The sequence below is a fragment of the Fringilla coelebs genome, assembly GCF_963513975.1.
Source record: "Fringilla coelebs genome assembly, chromosome: 3".
NCBI classification, from domain to species: Eukaryota; Metazoa; Chordata; class Aves; order Passeriformes; family Fringillidae; genus Fringilla; species Fringilla coelebs.
The window spans coordinates 13301643-13323060 of record NC_140030.1 but is presented as its reverse complement, the minus strand read 5'-3'; positions in this window follow the sequence as shown (position 1 = coordinate 13323060).

Here is a 21418-nt window from a genome sequence, read left to right as displayed (position 1 = left end):
CAGAAGTCTGTTGACTTTAATATCTGAAAATATTTATCTTGTTTGGAATCAGAGACTAGAAGTCATAGCTAGTCACTCACTAGGAAATACTTCACAGCAAGTAATAATCTGTAATATTGTTGCATATTCCCCAAATCTCACTTTTGAGCATACCAAAAGACTATTCTAACTCAGCTGGCCTTTTTGAGAAGAAGTAGAGCAGGGAACTTTTGGGAACACCTGTAAATATTTTTTTTCTTCTTTCTGTAGTGCTCTATTTTTCTCACCTCTGAGGGGAAAAAAAAAACGTCTGTTGCTGTTCATTTTGCAATATGTAAGAACAGTTTGAAAACTGTCAAGCTACTTTTCTGATCACCAATTTTGTTCTGCTAAAATTGCAATTTAACTGTCAAATTAAACAATGGAGAATCAAGTAAAGAAGAGTGATTTCTGTACAGCAATTTTCTGAGGTAAAAAATCTCTCCCCTCACACACACTGTTTTTGAAATAAGAGTAAAATATTAGTTTGAAGCTAAAAAATAATGTAGTGCAGAATCTGTAGGCAATAAAGAATTATACACAAGCTATGAAAATAAAGATCTGTGAGGACTACAGGAGATAATTTACTCCAGTTATCTGCATTGGAGTGGGCTTGAATACAGATAGATCATTTCTTCACCTAGGCAGACTAGTCTTCACCTGGCAGTAAGACTTTTCCTTGGAGAGATTTCCCAATCTCCTGGCTCTGCTATAGTATTTCACTACCTGTGTAATGGGAATGCTCAGCTGCTACAGAGAATGATCAGCAAGGGAACTTTAATCCTTGACATCATTTTGAGATCTTGAGCCTGATAACCAAGGCTTTAATTAATTCTAGGATTGGTTTGGGATTTTTTTCTAGTTCAAAGGAAGCAAAAGCATATAATCTGTTCATATGTTTATCAATATTGGTAAATTTATAAATAATGTGCCCTTATAAGAAGGGCTTTCTTATTATGTGCATAAACAAAGAAGCTGGTCTGCCCTTCTACCAATACTCAATTTGCAGGACCAACTTGTATGGTTTTGAAAGAAATTGGACATTTTTTCATTAGAATTCCTCTGGCAGTATCTATACAAAAAGAGAACGTCCAATCATACATATTTCTTTAATTCAAATATTATTTTTTCCCCTGTGGGCACATTATTAGTGTATTTCATGGCAATGAATGTTTAGCTGGATGATTAGAAATTCTTAGCACTCATTTCCAAAGCCAAAATCCAAACCAAGCCACCACCAACAAAACAGAGCAGAGAAAAAAAAATTACCATAACCATGTTTGTGACTTTCATTTGTCTGAACAGAGACTTTGAATCTCTCACTAATCTGCTCACTTCAATTAAATCAGATTTAACCTCCTTGGTTATAACTCCTTTCTGTAGTTGGCTACTGACAAGAACTGTGTGGCTTCCTCATCCATCTGTAGGTGTGGTGGTCTGCCTGCCTGCCTATTCCTCTGTCAGGCTTTTTTCTCAGCCAACCATAGTAATTTTTGAACCTACTAGCTAATTTTAGTTAAGCCTGGGAAATGTCTGGAGGCCTCAGTGATAATCACTGCCTGAAAATGGGCAAATGATTAAAAAAAAAAAAAGAAGAAAAAAATCCAAATTATCATTCTCCATCCACCCTTTGGCTAAGGCTGAAATGTGAAAGTAGTTATCTAATTATGCACAGGAGAAATCAAACAGGAGAGAGCTATAGGAAACTAATCTGCAACTGGTGAGGCACACACAATTTTGCACAGCTCTAGGTAAGTTAAAATGGGTCAGATAAAAAAGGAAAATTTCTAAAATAGTTTAAATAATATGGCTGCAGGTGAAATGCCATGTTGGACTGAGATTCCTGTATCCTGCTTTAGGTATCAAAAGCTTTTCTGACTCTGGTACCTTCTTTATCCTGTGTTCAGGTAACAATAATTTCCTCCTCTTCCCTTTTTACTGAAGCAAAGTCATAGTGAAGGACTCACAAATTTCTATCAAAAATTGCTATTTGGCACAGTCAGACCATGGTGTCAGTCTTATCACTGGCATTTAAACATCCCTTAAACTGTACTTACTTAGTAGCTTGAAGTAAAAATGTCTTATGCTGAGTCATGCCAGGACTTCAGAAAGTTGGAGACTTGAAGTTCATAGAGAGTTCATATCAATAAGTGACTCAAAAGTTAAAAGCACCAGATAGCATTAGTATGGTGGGGAGAAATGGAAAGGTTGTGCAACATTTTACTTTTTCTGAAAATCAGCCAGTTATTGATATCTAGTATTGATTCTCCTGACTGAGGAACATCTTAAATTCACCTGGTATGTGAGTACCAGGCCATGTCTGACTGAGTGCTTCACAATTATCATTTCCTTTCACCTGAGATTCAGAAAATCAGGTGCTCACAGGAGCTGCACCACTCACTCACCTCTGAACAGCAGCATTTACCTGTGTTCAGGTATCATCAGCTGCTGGTAAAGTCAGCACACTGCAATGAATATCCCTGGGCTCTGATCAGTCACAGCTGGAACGAGGCATCCACAATGAAATGTTTGCTCTTTGTCTCTTTTCTGGTGCCTTCCAAAGTGTTGCCACTTGAGAACACAGCCTGTGAATCACTGAAATTTATTTACCTATGCACTCACTTTTGGTGACCAGAGTTTTCCTATAAAAGTCTAATTTTAATACCTTCTGAAATCATGATGTCTGATCAGATCATGTATTGCAACAATGCATTTCTTCAGACTAGGTGGTGCAGTATTACCAAAGTCAAACTTTGAGTTAATTTCTTTTTCAGTTTTCTGAATTCATAAGAGATGGTGAGTAGTGTCCAAAAACTACTGATTGCTTCAGGCAGTAAATGCAAATCAATCAATACTAAAGAAAACAGAGATACTTTGTGCCCCATAAATACAGACTCTAGAAAGAGACTGAGCTTGAGAATAAAAAGATTCTGTTAACATCTATTTATTTAGCTTTGAACTCTGTAATTATCCTTCTCCCAAAGGCCTTATTTTATAGCTTTCTCCACAAATCCTGGAAAGAATTTTAAAAACAAAAGAATATATTCATCTGTTTCAAACTGCAGAAAACAATTCAATTTGCTGAGGAGTGTGTGCCTGCATGCAAGAACATTTGAGTCAGTGTGCTGTTGGTAACTGCTATCATGTCCCAATTCTGGTTTAGTTTTATCCCAGTGTCATGGGATAAAACTATGGGATCCCAGCAACTCAGCCACACACAGCCACAGACTCACTGCCCCCCAGTGGGATGCAGGAGAGAATTGAAAGGGTAAAAGCAAGGAAATTCATGGGTTGATATAAAACATTTTAATAGGTAAAATGAAGGCCTACACACCCAAGCAAAGAAATCAAGGAATTTGTTTCCCACCTCCCATGGGCAGGCAGGTGCTCTCAGGAGAGCAGGGCTCTATCACAAGTAGTGGTGACTTGGAAAGACAAACACCATTGCTCCAAATGTCCCACCCCCCCTTCCTTCTTCTTCCCCCAGCTCTATATGATGAGCATCATTTGGTGTGGAATATTCTGTGTCTCAGTCAGGGTCAGCTGTCCTGGCTGTCCTGCCTCTCGGTTCTTTGTTCAACCCCAGCCCCCTCACTGCTGGGGTGGGGAAGAGCAGAAGAGACTGTGATGCTGGGTGAGCACTGCCCATCAGTACTTAAAACATTTTCAGTCACAAATCTAAACCACAGCCCTATTCCAGCTGTTATGAGGAAAATTAACTCCATCACAGACAAAGCCAGGGCACCCAGAAACATGATTCTAAGATAAAAAGATCTAGTTATAAGGTTGATGTTGAACAGACATCCAAATAGGCATCCAGGTACTTGGAAGCCATCATCCTGTATCACTGTCTAACTGGGGCAAAAACTAAGAGAAACATACATTTTTATAAGCAAAACAAGATAGTGCAGAAAAAGAAGTCCATTTTCCAGGTTGGTAAGTAAATTAGTGGTTGAGGAAGCTGGAAGGCATGCATCCAATTTCTTTATCTCTGAGATCCAGGCTGGAAATATTAATCTTCTACCAGATCCTTCAGGGCAAGGCTGCTTGTTCCCCTGTCATTTTCCTTCTCCTCTGGCTTCGCCGTGCCACTGACAAGTCTAGATCCACTGAGAAAGTTTCAAGGAAACCATAGTGTTCCCATGGAAAGCTTCACTATTTTTGACAAATCACAAAAATCTTTTCACCCCAAAGAAGGTGTCAGACCTATAAAGCTTCCCTTACATTTTAAAAGACTTCAGCATTCCTGTGCATCCAGAAATGGTAAGGCTTCAGAAACTTTTGGGTGCTTTTCATCACACTGTGTGTGATTTATCAACATTAATTATGAAGTCATATTTTATCTGAAAAGGACAAAGAAAGAGACGAGCAGCTGAGTTTTGGTTTTTTGTTGTTTATTTTGTTTTGCTGGGTTTTGGGGTTTTTTAATAGCTGCTTAATTTCTCTGTTTTGCAGTCAATATAATAAAGCTTAGCTGTAACCCAACCTTTTTGGATGCTTTTTCTCTTTCCTAATTCTTTTTTACTTCTGTATATTGCTTGTGGAGTGTGCTGAACAGTATTGATCAGTACCCTACTCTCTTGCGCACAGGTAACCACTACAGTAATTTTCTTTCCATAGATCCTCTTATCTCTTTTGGTGGAGGTTTATGACAATATTAATTCTCAATATATTGCAACCTGCTGCTTTTCAGAAATGTGCTATAAAAGAGGACTTTGTATGAGTTTATCTCCAGAAAAAGGTGGGTCAAGTTATCACTAATTGTAGAACTGAAAACATCTGTATCAAGTTACATCAAAAAGACTCAATAGTTTTCTTAACTTGTAGTCAAAATCAGCTGTCACTATTAAACTGGAGGTTAAAAAACCAACAGCCATTTTGTAGATTGCCAGAAACAGGGCAAAGTGCATTTTCAGTCATTGGAGACGCCCAGTAGTTATAAAAGCTCATATAAAAGCTCACATCTGCTGAGAGGTATATGTAGCTTGGATGATTGAAACAGATGATTTTCAAGTCCTATTGAAATATTCAGTACTCTTTCATGAAGGAGCAGGTGTGAGGGCATTATCTGGGGTTGTTCATCCTGGGAAAGAGGAGATTCTGGGGAGACCTTATTGCACCTTCCTACCTAAAGAGAGCTTTTTATATGAGCAGATAGCGACAGGACAAGGTGAAATGTTTTAGAACTGAAAGAGGACAGGTGCAGCTTTGATGTTAGGAAAAAGTTTTTTACTCAAAGGATTGTGATGTGCTGGAACAAGTTGCCCAGAGAAGTTGTGAATTCCCCATCCCTGGAAGTGTTCAAGGCTGGGTTGGGTGGGGCTTGGAGCAATCAGCTCTAGTGAAAGGCCACCCCTGCCATGGCAGGGATGTTGAAACTAGATGACCCTTGCTTCTATGATTCTATTCTACTGGAAAAAAGGTTCCTTTCTTGTAGTTGCTTTTTGTTTGGGTGGGTGGCATTAAAAGGTGCCTTCAAGTCAAGTTATATTTATTTGCTGTCTAAAGCTACCCAAATTAAATAGATTACTATTTAGTGAAAAATAAAAAGACATTAAAGCTGAACTTGATTAATTCACTGCAAATATTTTCAAGATTATTTCTCACCCCCTCCACCCAGCCTACGCCCCTGCCCTCTGCTGAAAAAAACATGGGGTAATTTTTATAAGAAGATTGAGGGTTTTTCAGTCTGACTAATGATTTTTTGATATTTTTATGAGAAAAGTTACACCTGGTAATGCAAAGAAATTGTAGCAGTAAAAACAGAAATGGTCTGTCATGTTACCTTTCCAGCCATCAACTGCTGCCAGAAACTCTTACTTTAAGTAGGTCCACCACATAGATTGAGTTGAGGTGGTTCTTCTTTAGCATCTTCCTCTTCATTATAAAATTTGCTCTGAACACTAGCCCTTTGATATATAGTCTGAATTACATTACAGAGCAAACTGTGACACCAATTCCTTCTCTCCTGGAAGATAACCTGTAGTAACCTAAAAATAGATGTTTTCTTAGGCTGATCATAACATCCTCCAGCGATGGGGATGCTGCAATCTCTCCCAGCAGTCTGTTCCGTTGCTCCCCTATTACTGCAGCAAGAGAGGGGTTTTAATCTTTAAACTGATTCTCCTCTGTTGAAATACGATCTCATTACTTCTTGTAGTATGCTTGGTAATTATGAACACCACTTTATCCTCTTTCTGTCTGCAGCCAACTTTTCTGCACTTGAAATCCATTAACATTATTCATTCCTGCCTGTCTTCTCTAGGTAATACAGCTGTACTAGGTCACATCTCCTAAAGCTCTGAATATTCATATGATTCTCTCATTTCTTTCCAAGTGGTTTGTAGCCTTCAAAATGGATATACATAAGTTTCAAGTCATTTTAATTTTACCCACATAAGACATGAAATAATAACTCAGAATTTTGAGCCTTTATTCCCAGAGCCCGATTAATTTAGCTGTGATTAATCTGTGATAAAATGTCATTTTTAGCTCTATCCAGAACCTTTCACCTCCAGTGTGACATGCAAACAATAAGTTTGGGGATAGGATTCCATAAATAGTATTCCTAATGGCATTAGCCTGTGGACAGCACTATCTGAAATTTTTAAGTGTCTTTTAAAGTGTCTTGTACTAATGGATATAAATTATTGTAATGGGTGCAACAAAGTAAATATTCCCTTTTTGCAGAGGAAAATAGAATAGCTGTTCTGCCCTCATGCTTGCAGCCATCTGGCTGAAGCTCTACAGATTATTTTATTATCTGTTTGTTTAGATATTTGCACATTGTTGGGGTTTTTTTTCTGAATAATGCACATTTTAGTTCTTCAACAATTACATTCTTTTCTTCATTCCTAGAATTTTAGCGACTACAATCAAAAAGTGTAGAACTGTGCATGTTGTAAAGCTGGTGTGGTAGGCTAAGCTCAGTCATCATGATAAAGACTAAAGGATATACTCACAGCATCCCAATCTGCTGAAAATCAATCTGCATCCAGAAACATAATGTCTTTTTAAACAATTTCTAAAAAATGTCCGTTAGATTGAAAGATACAATAAGATAAATAAAGTTATTGATAAAGACTGAAATCATCAGTGTAAAATTTTAGCAAGGTGTTAAAAAGATGCTGCTGTTCCATAATTAAATATCATTTATTGTTTTAAGAAAATTAACTGCATGTAAATAAAGGTATATTGAGGTTTCTATATGATTTGGCAATAGTTATACATAAAATAAAGAATTAATGTTTAATTTGTGGAAGTATTCATGAAAAGTTTGGGTTGAGCAACTGCCGGTCTGCAGAATACCGACCAGTGTCTATAAACTCATTAGGCATAAGCTATCATCATAAAAAACACTTCAACCTCAAATTTACAGTTTTATGCGGCAGGACTTCCTAAGACTAGAGGCAAAGTCATTATCATAGTCTTCTTTCCATCACATTGAAAACAAATTTTGATGGCAGAAAAATATGCCTGGTTTTGTCTTTTTTTTAATAGTGTCAACAGATCTCCAGAAGTAATAAAATTACATGCACTTAAAAGTAAGCTGAAACTCTGTATTTTGTTCTTATCACATAAACTAAACCTCTTTCTATGATTCTGTAGGTATTCTGTTAACTGCTGGCTCCAGGAACTTTTAATAGTATAAGGTTACCAACAAGGATGTACTTTAGATGAGAACTAGTTATCGTTTATAACTCTAATTCAGAAATACTTCAAAAGATTTTGATGGGAAGCCTTCTGGAAGTACAAAATGAGGGAATTATAGTTTTCTTTCCCAAAGTAGAAAATTAATGAAGCTAACACAACACAGACAAGAAAACTTAAATACAAACAACACAGATACTGTTAAAATCTTTCTTGCAGAACTTGATGTTAATTTTATTTACTTGAACATTTTAATTTTTTTAGAGTGGATTGTGTATGAGAAACTTGTATGTAGTAAGGCAAGATTGATTTGGCTCATTGTTTTCCACTATATTTGTATTCTTTCTTGCAGACAATGTTCTGGTTTACTATAGATATTATTATAATGTAAAAAAAGAAGAGAAACTAAGTACACTGGCTTTTATTCAGGTACATTTGTGTGGAAGATGCCTGGCAGCAGAATATTTCAGTACAGTTACACTACTCAAGAGAGTAATAAAGTATGATACAATATTCCTACCATTTGAGTGTGCAGACTGATTTTCTGAGGATAAAGTACAGGTAGGGAGGTTTTCTGACACAGACAGTCAAAGCTTTTGTTTTCCTCTTTTTGAGTTTACAAAGCCTTTGGGATATTTTGTAAATGTGGCCATAAGATAGTGAAAAGTGGGTTTTACTGGAATTACAGCATTTAAAGAACTCTGCAAAGAGCTGACTGGAGCAACATTTCTGTTGCGTGCAGTGCGTTACTGAGTTGGAGTTCTATCCCATTTCTGACATGCACTCTGAGCTTTCAGTGCACCTGTCACAAGCCAATTATATTTCTTATTTATTGGAAGTGGGCCACCAAATAATGAATAGCTGTACCTGGTGACACCAACTCCATTGTCCTCTGGTAAAATCCAAGTCTGGATGTACCCAGCAAACAAACAGAAGTGTTTCTGGACCTAAGCTTTCAACATACCAGGGATTTGGGAAAGTGCCACCTCTTGATTGGAGGCACTCACCCCATATTTAATTGTCACTGATGGATTTTTTTTATTTTACTCCTTTGGGAATTAAAACTCTTAAAAAAGGCTAAGCACTTGGAAGAATATACATAATCTAGATCTTTTGAAAGACTTCTGTTCAAGCATGGATAATGATGTGGCTCGCAGCTCCTTTTTTATATGTCCAGGAGGAAATTTCTCTAACATATTCTTTCTTCTTAATTAATTTAAAAGCCTTCCAGTGTCTTTGATAAGTATTTGTTACTTGTACTTTTCCTTGGAGAGTTTATCCCAAAAGGAAAATCTTCCAGTGAAAAAATTGGAAGAGAAAAATAGAAAAATAACAAAAAAATTTTTTGGCCTTATTCATGAGTAGCTGGGCTTAAAATTTTTAGGTAGTTATCTTATCCTCCCCACTACAAAATATCTCTGTCTATGAACTTGGACTGTGCACATCATATCCATTGTCCTCAGGCAGACACATTGTGGAGCACAGGAGAAGTGCACAGAAATTTTACCCAGGACAAACACATCAGCTGAAGACAGCCAGACTTCATCAGTGTCACTTACAAAAAACAGCCACACTACATGTTAAAAATGGAGGCTTTGTAAATGCTAAGTCTGACCAAAGGATGATGCTGCCAGGGTGGACCCTGTGCCTTTTGGAGCAGCACTCAGCATCACAGTGCACTGAATGTTTATAACTCTTTCCTAACCAAATAGAGTCAGACCAGTATAATGAACCATAATTTTCCTACCCTAATATCAGTTTTAGAAAGAGCAGTGCTGGCTGGTTTTACTTTTCATTTCCTGTGTCAAGTAAAAGCTGTGTATTTTAAAGGTGGGTCTGCCACAGAATCCAAAGGACTGCAGTGAAGTTAGCTACATCTGCCATCTTTAATTTAGCTAGCTCAAGTACTGATCACAGTGCAACAGAGGCTAGACTTTACTGCCCTTTTTGAATCAATAGCAGGACTGTTATTGACAAGTGCCTACTGTAGATATATCTCTGGATCCTGAAGTACCTCAGTGGCCCTGCAGAGGACTAATGTGAGATGGATCAATTCAAATTAATCAGTTTAACCAATGCATATTTTGAAATTTCCAGTTTTTCCACAGCATAATAGTATGAGGTCTGACATTTTTTTAAGGTCTTGGATTGTTTTTAACCCTACCTTAGCCTAGAAATCAGGCTATTTTAAAGTGAAATTACACCAATACACAAAACTATCATGAGTCCTTCTTCTCCTTTCAAAAGTGTACTCATGTAAGCAATGTCCTTTCTGCCAAAAAAAATCTGACATGGATGCTGGATAAAAGCATATAGAGAAGGCTCAGCACATTGTAAAACACAGGAGGTTCCCTCAGCATCAAAAATCACTTTTTCACTGTGAGGGTGACTGAGTGCTGGCACTGATTGCCCAGGGAAGTAAGAGGTGGGGGATCCTCCTCCTTGGATATATTCAAGCCTGGTCCTGGGCAACCAGATCTAGTGGCCCTGATTGAGCAGCAGCATTGGGCAGCATGACCTTCAGAGATGCCTCCCAATCTCAACAGTTCCATCAATTCGTGACTGAAAAGTCCCTCACCACCCACCACAAGCATTTTTCTAGCTGATCTCTGCATCAGCCAGCTCAGACTGTGTTTCATCAGGAGCTGAGCTGTACCTCAGCTGCCATTCATCCATCAGAAACACAACAAGTGCCACAAAATGGGAATTGCTGAGCACACCTTGAGTCCTTATTACCACCTCTCATCACCACCCCTCATCAGGATCTTCCAAATGGTGCTTTCCTGGGGAAGGGCACAAGCAGGAAATACCACCTGTATTTCCCTATTAGCACATTCCATTTACATGACCCCAGGCTGGTCTTCATGTAAGACCTGCATCTTTATTATCTGCTGTAGGCAGAAATAGGACTTACCCAGTTTGCCATGGAGTAAAGCATCATAACTGGTTGAAGATTCAGTCTAGAACATTTGTGTTTTAATTTCTACTTACATCATTGATTAATGCAGCACCACCGTGTGCCATTTAATTTTCCAAAAATGCATAACCAAAGTCTCAGCTCATAATATTTTTTTCTCAGGCTCAATTTATTGCCAGATGGAATAAGAAATGTTAGGAGATATTGGATATCCAAAGCCAGCTTTCACTTTGCCACAAAAAGGCAGTTGTGCTAAGAGTTCTATTTTTAAAAGAGATATTCCAAGTAGCCACCCTTTTGGGTAATAGTACATCGTCTTTTATTGAAAGCATTTCTGAAGCAAATATTATAGGGATGAATATTTTTTAACTAGTACAATATTTCTACATACAGGCATGTGGAAGTGTCACATACACGTACAGATTCCCTGAAATTTATTCCTGTTCATTTGGTGTAAAAGGAAAGAGAGAGAAATAAATATTCTAGATCTGGATTAACAGCCCAAATCACAGTGAATCGATGTGTGCTCAGGAGGATCTGCTTTTCTAATGTGCACTAATGTTTTAAAGATCTCTGAAATTATAAAAAAGGATTGAAAGAACAAACAGGTTAATATAAAGCAGGCAAAATGGTACAAGGTGTAATTTGTTCCCATGTCCCAGCCTCAGAAGCTTTTACTGTGGGCAAGTATGTGAGCCTTAATGATGATCAAATTAAATGACAGATTAATTCCTAGATATGTGGGAGTGCATGTGGTGATATCAATGATTTCTATTCACAGCAGTGACTCATCTCATCTGCTTCTTGAAACTCAACAGTGGGAACTGGACTGGGACCATGCTTGTCAAATGGCAGCACTAATTGCTTTCAGATCTTACATTGCAGGGATATCCTCTGGACTGTTCACAGGCACTGAGCCCTTGTGGCTAATTAGGATCTACCTATAACTCTGAATGAAAACCAGAAATTTTTAGTTCCATTTGTTTCCTATAACATCTATCCATAAACCTGATATCAAGATAACCACATCTAATTAAAAAAATAATAAATTAATGAGATTTCTCTCAGGTTAAAAATAACACTTTTCTCTCCTGTAGAAGACTCTCTGTGTCTGCTAGCATTTGCCTGAGATTTAAAAAAATCACATCTCCTTCTACCTAAATACAGTTGCCAGAAATTTTTTATGCCAATAGGAATGTCTCTCCCACTTAGAGGATTCTTAGTATAAACCCAGAAACTTCACTGGTAACATTTGGAAAGATGCTCTAAAAGAAGCAGCACTGATACATTCAGTTCCTTTTCCCCCTCTTTGGCTCCCAGGGTAACTAGGACCGTAGGACTGCTAGTAATAAAATCACTTTCATGCTCTAGCACTTGTTACCATGCCTGAAAGGCTGTTTATTGCTATAAAAGGTAGGAACATTGTACTATCTATTAAAATTAAAAGCATAAATACCAAACATTAGGGAAGTGATTCAGTAAAGGTCAACAATCACCCATTGAACACAGTGACTGCCAAGATATTTTTGGATGTGCATGCCCAGGATATGCAACAACAGATCATCAGAGTTTGGTGTGCCTTGAGCAGGCTTTCCTGGAAAAAGAAGAGCAGGGAGTGCAGAATCCCCGAAGCAATATTTGTCTGTTTTATTAAGATGATAATAGACCTCTGCAATATCACAGTGTTGTTTCCTTTCATCTTAATTAGGAAAGCCATGCAAAACTCTAAAGAGACTGGGTAATTATTTTAGGTCCCAGAAAGGGCCAAGTGAGATGCCCTAAGCCATGCAGAGAAAGGCAGAATCGAGAAATGAGGGTGAGTTTGAGTGCACTTTTTCTGTGCAGAAAGTCAGTCACAGAAAACCTGTCCCGCTATTCAGAGATAAAAAACAGCTGTACTATTTATCAGCTTCATGGGAGGCGAGTCCTGCAGCAGACAAAACAAGTATATTTGATTTTCTTATGTTAAAAGTGAAAATGAGAAGCTTTTAGTGCTATTAGCCAACTTCATTTGCCAACAGGTTTTAGATCTACAAAACAATCTGAAAACTGTGGATTTACTGCGTATGAATGGAAGCTTCCACTACAACAAAAAGCCAACAAAACATTCTGTCCCACTACTGTTTTAAATTTAAAACACAGATTTCAAATAGATAAAAAAAATATCTGGCCTTATCAGACTGCTTACATCTTGTTTTGCCTGCTTAACATGTCTGTCCTCATTCAAGGTATTCCCTTTCATGTTTAAAGGGAGCAATACACAATTCTCATTTAGGTTCCTCTGGTCCTTTCAAATAGTTATACATGCATTAGGCTGGAGATGTGGTCAAAACCCACTTCCCAAATTTATTTAAATTTTATATAATTCAAGAAAGTAAAATTGCAATACAATTTGTATGTCATTAAAGGAAAAAAATGCCTTAAAAAGACAATCATATGAGAATTTCTACTAAATCTATTCTTGGACATCCTTAGAAGTGTAAACAGTAATTTTGGTAATCATTTTTACTCATCATTCTTGAAGAAATTATACCTTACTACAGTCAAAATAGACATGATACATAATATAGAATCAGCAGCATTATCTTTCTCCCTTTTAATTTTTGTTCTGATTTCAGTCTGAATTAATTGCCTTGTAGAAGAATGTAATAAGAACTGTCAGATATGGAAAAGGTCTCTTACTTATGAAATCTCATCTAGTCAGAAGAAAGGACAAAAGAAGAGAAAATGTTTCAGTGGGATGTATCTATCATGATCATGAGTGTGTAATTATCATGTTTCAGCACTGAAACAACTGCAAGTCATTTTGCTGTACATGTCTTGCCTTGTGCCCTTCCCAGGTGCATATGATTTATTCCTCTATACAACATTCATATTAAGGCCTCTAATTGAAAGCCATGTGTTAACATGGTACATGTGGAGGTGTAGTTCTGCTATGAGAATGCTGTAGCTTGAATCTCAGAAGACTTTGGTTTACTTTTCTGTCTAACAGAGACTCAGTCTGTGTTCTTCAGTTCACCACATACCTAACAATTTTCCTCCACCTCTATCTGTTTCACAGCATGCCAGTCTGGCTTTCAGGTAAGGCTGATATCAGCTGAGATACATCTCATCTGTGTTAAGAAACAAAACTAAAACTCTACAGAAAAACAAACAAACAAAACAAAAAAAAAAAACCACCCAAAAAACAAGTGCAAAGTAGCATTACAACTGCAGTTTGAATTTATCCAAGCATGGAGATTCCACAGTCTTTCTCGGCAACCTCTACCAGGGTTTGTTCATTTTTACACCAAAAAAGAAGCCTATTTTTCTTCATGTCTTACCTGAATTCAAAATGAGCCACTTGAATCTCTCTTTAGGTCCTTCAAGAAGAACGCCAAAAAATTTTCTTAACTTTTCGTCTAGATGTTGAGTGTCTAAAGCTAAATGAAGTGAAACACCCAGAATTACTAGCTGCAGTCAAATAGGTTGGTAGTCAGAGAAATAAACTCCTGAGGGTATAAACTATATAATTCAAGTCCTTACTCTCTTTAAGGAATTTGAACTTGCATTCCCACTTTTGGATCATTTCACCATTTGACTATTTAGACTATTTGAAGCAGTGAAGCAGTAGAAGCAGTAGTTCTTCTGTCTCTCTTTTTTTTTTTTTTTTATTAGCTGACGCATATTCCATGCAGATTCATGTTTTGGATGCCTAGAAAAAGGAGGATAAAATAGTACCTGTTCTGAGTTAGCCCACTATTTACTCATCACACTATTTGCACCAGATTCTTCCCACGTTGTTCCTTTCTGGGTGGTTATGGAAGCTCTCCTCAGAACTAACTACTGAAAATATACATCTGTCATGACTCCTTTCCCCTACTCCCTGAGTGTTAGGAGGAAAATGGGCATCTAAATTCTTGGATATGTACAGAAGTACAGCATTTGGGACTTAATTCTGTGAATATAATTGAACTGCATTCAGTACTAAATGCACTAAGGTTTGACTCAGCTATGGACAACAGCTAATTACTTTGTGTGTAAATCCACATCCATCACTTCCATTTTTTATGCACAGTGGAACAGTTTCAGCTGTGCCTTTTACTACAGCATGAGAGCAGAGTTTCTAGCATCTTCTACACATGGCTCGCTTCTCCTCATACCGCCTTCCCCAGGAAAAATATGGACGCATACTGTTTTCATTTTCATTTGGTTCAGTTGGTTAGTTTAGGTTTTTTTTTTCTTTTTTAATAACATCTATATGCATATTCTTGTACTCTTGTAATAGAAATTATACAGTAAATAATATATGCCACAAGCTGGGGGCAGTAATTATGTTTGAGGCTATTCTCATCCTAGGGGAATTAATTCTACAGCTTGTGACTGGAGTCCCCCCAGCTCAATTTCCCATGTCCCTTTTCTCCTGCTCAGTGGCATGGTGCCCAAAGGCAGTTACATGTATAGAAGAGTTTCCCATAGCTGCTTGTGTCCTGGCTGATTTTCTGACAAGCAGCAAAATCCCTGTTTAATTAGTTAAAGCTGAAGAGCCTTAGAGGACTACATAGCTTTTTTGCATATGCAGTTGTGCAAACATAGAATCCATCCCCTTTAGACTTATTGGAATGGACCTGTTTCAGCTCTGGGAATTGCTAGAGGTACTGTGAGTACAAGTCTTTAATGTGATCCAGTTATAAAACACAGGGAATCTTTTTCATTACTGTTGAAACCTCTCTTAATTATCTTATACAGTGGACAGTATTAAGAAGCCAACAGATGGGTTAATTTTTTGGTGGAGAAATATTTGAATATAATACCATTGTTCCCTCTGCTGAACACAGTTCACATTTAAACAATGTTTAGTCATGTCCTTAACTTGAAAGTACAGGAATAAATCAACTTCTGGGCACTACTGAGGTTACCAATGTAAAGGCACATAGATTCTCCACTAGACTGATAAGGTTCTCAAATAATGGAAGGTTGTTCAGTGGAAACACCTTGCCTTCTGTGGGTGTGTTTATAGGCCATTTTCTGGGAGTTTTCAGCCTAGAGGAGAGAGGGTGACCTTGTGGTGGCCTTTCAGTATATAAAGGGGGCTTATTTAAAAGATGTGTGTGTGTGTACATATATTTACCAGGATTGTACTTACAGGACACTTTTTTGGTTCACTCTTTTTTAAATTAAGGTATTGAGACACTCCAACAGGTTGCCCACAGAAGTTGTGAATGACCCATCGTTGGAAGTATGCTTTATGATGATTTAGAGTCCCCATATCTCCCTTCAGATACATTCATCACCATTATAAAATCGCCAAGGTTTTAAAATTTTCCTCCTTTGGTCAAAAGGATGTAGAAGATAAATTTTGTTTAGAACAAAAGATATGTACAACCAGTACTGGAGAAATCAAGTAACTCAGCATTGTGTTAACCTATGAAAGACAAGGGCATCTACCATCTGTCCTTCACCTGGGCATTCTCACAGTCTGAACCACTCAGGAGCAGGGTTAAGCCTTAATTCCAAGTTCATCCATCTGTCTGTCTTTCCCTCACCTTCATTGCAAACCCTACATTTTAAAATCCTTGTCCAAAAAAATCCTAACAAAAAGTTATTCATCTAACTAACCACTCTTCTGCGTTGTTTCCCTGTAGATGTAGATAGTAAAAAATGAGGTAGACTTAAAATAAATAGAAAATTGTTGATTTACAATCCAGTCTCTTCAATTTATTATTTAAAAGCACAGGAAAACAACAGAACTCTGTTGAATACCAGCATATCTGAGCTACTGCAGATGTAGGGGAGTCTAACTCAAGAGACTCCAAGTGGAGTTTAATTTCTTACTGCAGAGTAAGAAACTAAACTCCACTAGGAGTCTCATCAAAGTAGTAGGAAGGAAAAACAAAAATTGAGAATGCTGAATGAAAGGCAGAATCAATACTTCTTTTTAATCTTCCAAAATTCTGTCCTCTTTATTAGGAAATTATTCTTCTAGACTTTTCAAACCTGCAGAAAGAACCCAAAAGAAATAAAAAAATAACATAGTTAAGCCGCAATGTCTGGATATTTAAGTAGCAATGTCTGGATATTTAGAAACTCTGTTTAGATCAATAGCTTGGGGTATCTGAGTCATTGTCTAATACATAGAATTTTTCTAGAATTTGTCAGCCTCTTGTCATGTACTACGTTTTGGGGTTTTTTCTTATTTTTTCAGAAACAGTCCATGTAAAACGAGCTTTTATGTAAGTGCTCAAAGGCTTGAAGAATTCTAAGCAGACAGAGAGGGTGTGAAAACTAGCTAAAAAGTTTTCTAAGTAATTTTATCTCCAAATTGCTTGGTTTGGCCCAAGTTCTCAGCCATCTATTTTCATCCTGAAAGCAGCTCATCTTCAGTGCTGGCGGCAAAATTGTTACAAAGAGGGATTTGCTTAGTGTGCCTAATGTTGAGAGGACCTAATGTTCTGAAAAATGAATTTGGAAAACTTCCCAGCTTGCACATCTGCCCCTAAAACATGAGAATAATGGACTGAATACGAGAAGGGAGGATTAAGTGAATACTTCCTCTCCTCTGCCTTTCCTTTCCTAAACCCTCGTGGTCCCTCTGGATGACCTTTATCTTAAGCCCTGCCTCACAGAGTCCAAGCCACCAAGCTAGCTTACAAAAGCAGCAGACCTATCTGACAGGCAGATGTATGGATGTGATGCTGCAAATCAGCTGGTTATTTGAGCACCATATGTCAGCAGTTGGAAAGAAGGTGCATTGGAAGAAAACCCACTCTATGATTAATTGGTAACTTGAGAGGTGTTTTCTTGCTGCTGCTCTTTTTCTTTCTTTCATGTTAGTGGCTCTCATATTACCCTAATAATGAAGAAAGAGCATCAAAATGCATGAAGAACTGAACAGTCTCTGAATTAAATGAAGGTGGATAATAGAATCACAACATTAAAAGATGAAGAGGATTCTCAGATCATCACTTCCTGCTTTATGCAGGTGTTTCACAGAATGTACTTTCTTAACCTCCATCTCCTTGCCAGTATGATCCAAGAAGTTTGGCTTTAGCTATTTTCAGTCTGGGACCATCCCAAAGCATAATATATGTCACTGTCAGAAAACATTTTCCTGATAATCAACCTAAACATTCAAGGTTTAGGTTGATTAGCTCTCATTAGCTTTTACAGCAGACCTCAGATGAAATTACTTATTTCATCCTCTGTGTTTAAATCCAGGCAATGAAAAATAAATAATGAATTTAAAACAGATCTCCAGAGGACAAACATATGCAATAGCTGTTCTAGCTCCACCTACTCATCAAAACTATTGAAACTATAGCTGGTTACCCCTCACCTCAAACTGTCAATTGATGTTTCCTCTCACTGATCACCTCTGCAACCAGTGAGGCTGAAAGCCTGTACTCTGGATGTCTGCCTCAAGGAGGTATTTACTAATTTATTTTAGACTTCAGTTAGATTCCACTGGGGAATAAAGGAGAATTACTAGCTTTTAAAAATATATTAGTGCCTGATGTGAATAGGAGAACTGAAAAAAATGTGAATGGATTAAATGTGATATTCAAAACATTTTTTTTTTAACTAGCAAAAAATCACCAAATTTTGAATCAAAATAAAACTCCCTTGGAAATTTGAAAGCATCCACTGTGCTAATAACAGAATCCTCCTCCACCACTTTAGTGAGCTACTCCTGGTAGAAAAGACAATGTAAATGCAGTCTGGTCCATTTCATACAAAATCAGCCAAATATGAACAGACAGCATAAAAAAATTTGAAGATCTCAAACAGTTCTTCCATCTTCAGATGGAAAGGGCGAGTCAAGTCTAGCCAGCAAGCAATGCCTCAGGGCAAAACCCTCTCCAGCTACCATACTGAGATCTAGAATGGACTGTTCTTGAGGTCTACTTGTGCTGTACGTGCTTCCCAGAGCTTCAGCACTTTGTTTTCAACTATTTTGTCTGTTTTGTGCATTTTCCAGTTCAGAATCTTGTGCTCTGAATCAAGGTTTCACTTTATTCACTTTCATCTTATTCAGAAGGTAAATAGAGTACAAATACATAGTGCACTCCATGGAAAGGTAAAATGGATTTTGGATGCTAATATAATCTTCCTTAATGTGTCTGCAATAACTGAGAGTCTCTAGCCTCCACACAATACCCATTCCCTTTAGAAAGTAAGATCTATCTGTTAGCTGAGATAAATTTTAAGGTTTTCAGTGGGATCACTAACCACAGCCCCAGTAGACTGAATGCTAACTGACATCAATTATTGGAAAGTACTAGTACATTTTCCTTTCAGCAGAAAATATTAAAAAACTACACAGAACAAAATAATTTTTAAGGCAAGCACTAAGCAGAATTTACTTTTGAACTATTTCACTTCAAGCAAACCTAGCATCAGAAAAAGTCAAGGCAAGATGAATAAATAAAGATGCTTCTCTCTTACCTTCTAGTTTTCTCTCAGGCCAGTTTGCTCTTGTGGGGTTTTTCATGATGCTGTTCTTAGCAAAATTTATCATACCTGAAGGACAAAAACATAGCCAGATGTTTGCCTCTAGACTTTGTAAATAGCTGCAACCAGGTTTCATCTTAAGATTGTTCTACTAGTTTGATTGCATAATTTAGTTTTATGTCTGGGATTGAATTCTTCTTCTTCATGTACCAGCCACAAAACTGCTGTCTTTTCTTTTTTTAAAAGTCAGGAGATGTTGAATCCTCTCAGATAAGATATTAAAGCAAAATTCCATTTATATTTTTTACATACACAATGTTGTTGTAAGTGAATCATATGCCCAATTGTATTATAAAACAAAACATCCATTATAATGATTATAACAACTGCTGCTACTTTGAATTAAGAAATATACATTAGCTAATGTTAGACAGAAGCTCTTATGACTGAACACTCAGTCATTATTGTGCACACAGTAATTTTTCCATCATAAAACATCTAGATTTTTTAACAAACTCTAGAGAGTTAGAAAAGTAAGGGAAGATATCTGAACTGAGAAGCTTCTATTTAAATGGAATCTGTCTCTATATATAGACATTTATACACACACATGCCATTATGAATAAATAAATAAAGCATTTCAGAGATGTATTAGATGGTGGAAACATCTCCTAGGAATCAGGTTCTTTCACATGTCACACTAAGATATGAACTAAAATGAGATTACAGCCACGAGCAGAGTGCTGTAGAGTGAACTACCCTGTGAAATCAGATGAGTGCCCATTGGGACACACAGGGGCACACACACATGACCTTTCACATCAGCCATTTTATTAGCCATAGGCAGTCCATTAGCTGAACTTTGCCCTCCTCTTAAATACATTATAAAACTTCCTTATATTTAGAAAGTTTCCTTATAAATTTGTAAATATAAGTATTTTTAAGGCCTGATTTAAAGAAGCTGACTGTGGCAAAATGAGCATTTGTGGTTAACTTTAAGATGTTATCCAATTTTATTGTACAGTCCCAACTAGTGAAAAGTAAAGCCCTCATGGTTGTCTGAGCCTGTGCAGGATACTGTGATGAGAAAGAAGAAGCTAACCCATGGAATTTGTCTAATTTCATAATGGTTCTCTAGGAAAACCTCTCTGCAGTCCCCTTGAGACACTAACATTTCCCAAAACTTTCCTTCTATCACTTCTGTTGCTATCAATAATCTTACCTTCATCTCCTTTAGCAACTGTCCCTCCCATTCATATTGACATAGTGTTGGAAATAGCATTCAGCTTACTTATATCATTTATATAATAAAACAATGGAAACACTATAATTAAATAAAAATAATTCATCCTCAAAATCCAGGATCAATAAGCAGAAGGAATATACAGAAAATATAGTCTATGACTGAAGTACCAAGTCCTTTGCCAAGGCAGTTGCAATAAAGTATTTGAAGGTTCATTTATTTTTGTAAAGCCATTTTTGTTGTTATTTGGATTTACAAGAATTGCTCATCCTCTGAAAGATTTTGCCGGTATTTATCTATATTTTACATAAGGTGTCCATAAAAGCATTACTTGCTTCTGGTTGACTGTCTCTTCTTTTTTAGCTCTTCATTCCATTCAAAAAATAATTTTGATCCATTTAGTTATTTTTTAAAAATTCTAAGGCACTCCACAAGAAAGTATGGAACACTCTAATTAAAATACAACTTTAAACAAACAAAAACAAACAAAAACATTGTAGAAGCTTATTAAGTGGAACAGTTACATTCATACAGTTGCTCACCTCTAGATACTCTTTGTCTTTTGGGACTCCTTTTTCACGATGTATCAGTATGCTCAAATGCACTGTTTCCATTCTTGCATGTTTCCAATCTCAGACACACTGATGGCACTTACCTCCCAGTTAATAAGGCTGGCTCCTAAACCAGCTGGTGGTGTTCAGCCCAGCAGTGAAGCCAGGCCATGATTCTGTCCCATCAATAACAGAAATAGTACAGAGTTGTGTCAATTGCTATGTCCTCTAATCAGCACTTTTCTGTGCCAGAGCCCGTTAGTTTGACAGGAGATTTGAATGCATCATACACATGGCATTGACACAAATTGTTTTAAGAGCACTTGTTTTCATATTGAGTTCATCCCTGGCTCTGGTGGATTGCCTTATTGCCTTATTTGAATAGAGATTATTTTCACAATCTCTATTCATTTTGCTACCTGTCCTAGAGGCCCCACAGTGCTCCCATCTTGTGATGAAAATACATCAATGAAACACTCATCTTGCTGGTTGGGCACTGTAATAAACCTACCCCAAAGCCAGTCCAAAGACTTAAATATGTCTCTGAGTCAATTGTGTGAGTGTAGAGCAGCAATTCCCTTTTACTGCCTTAGTATGCAATAGATCCCC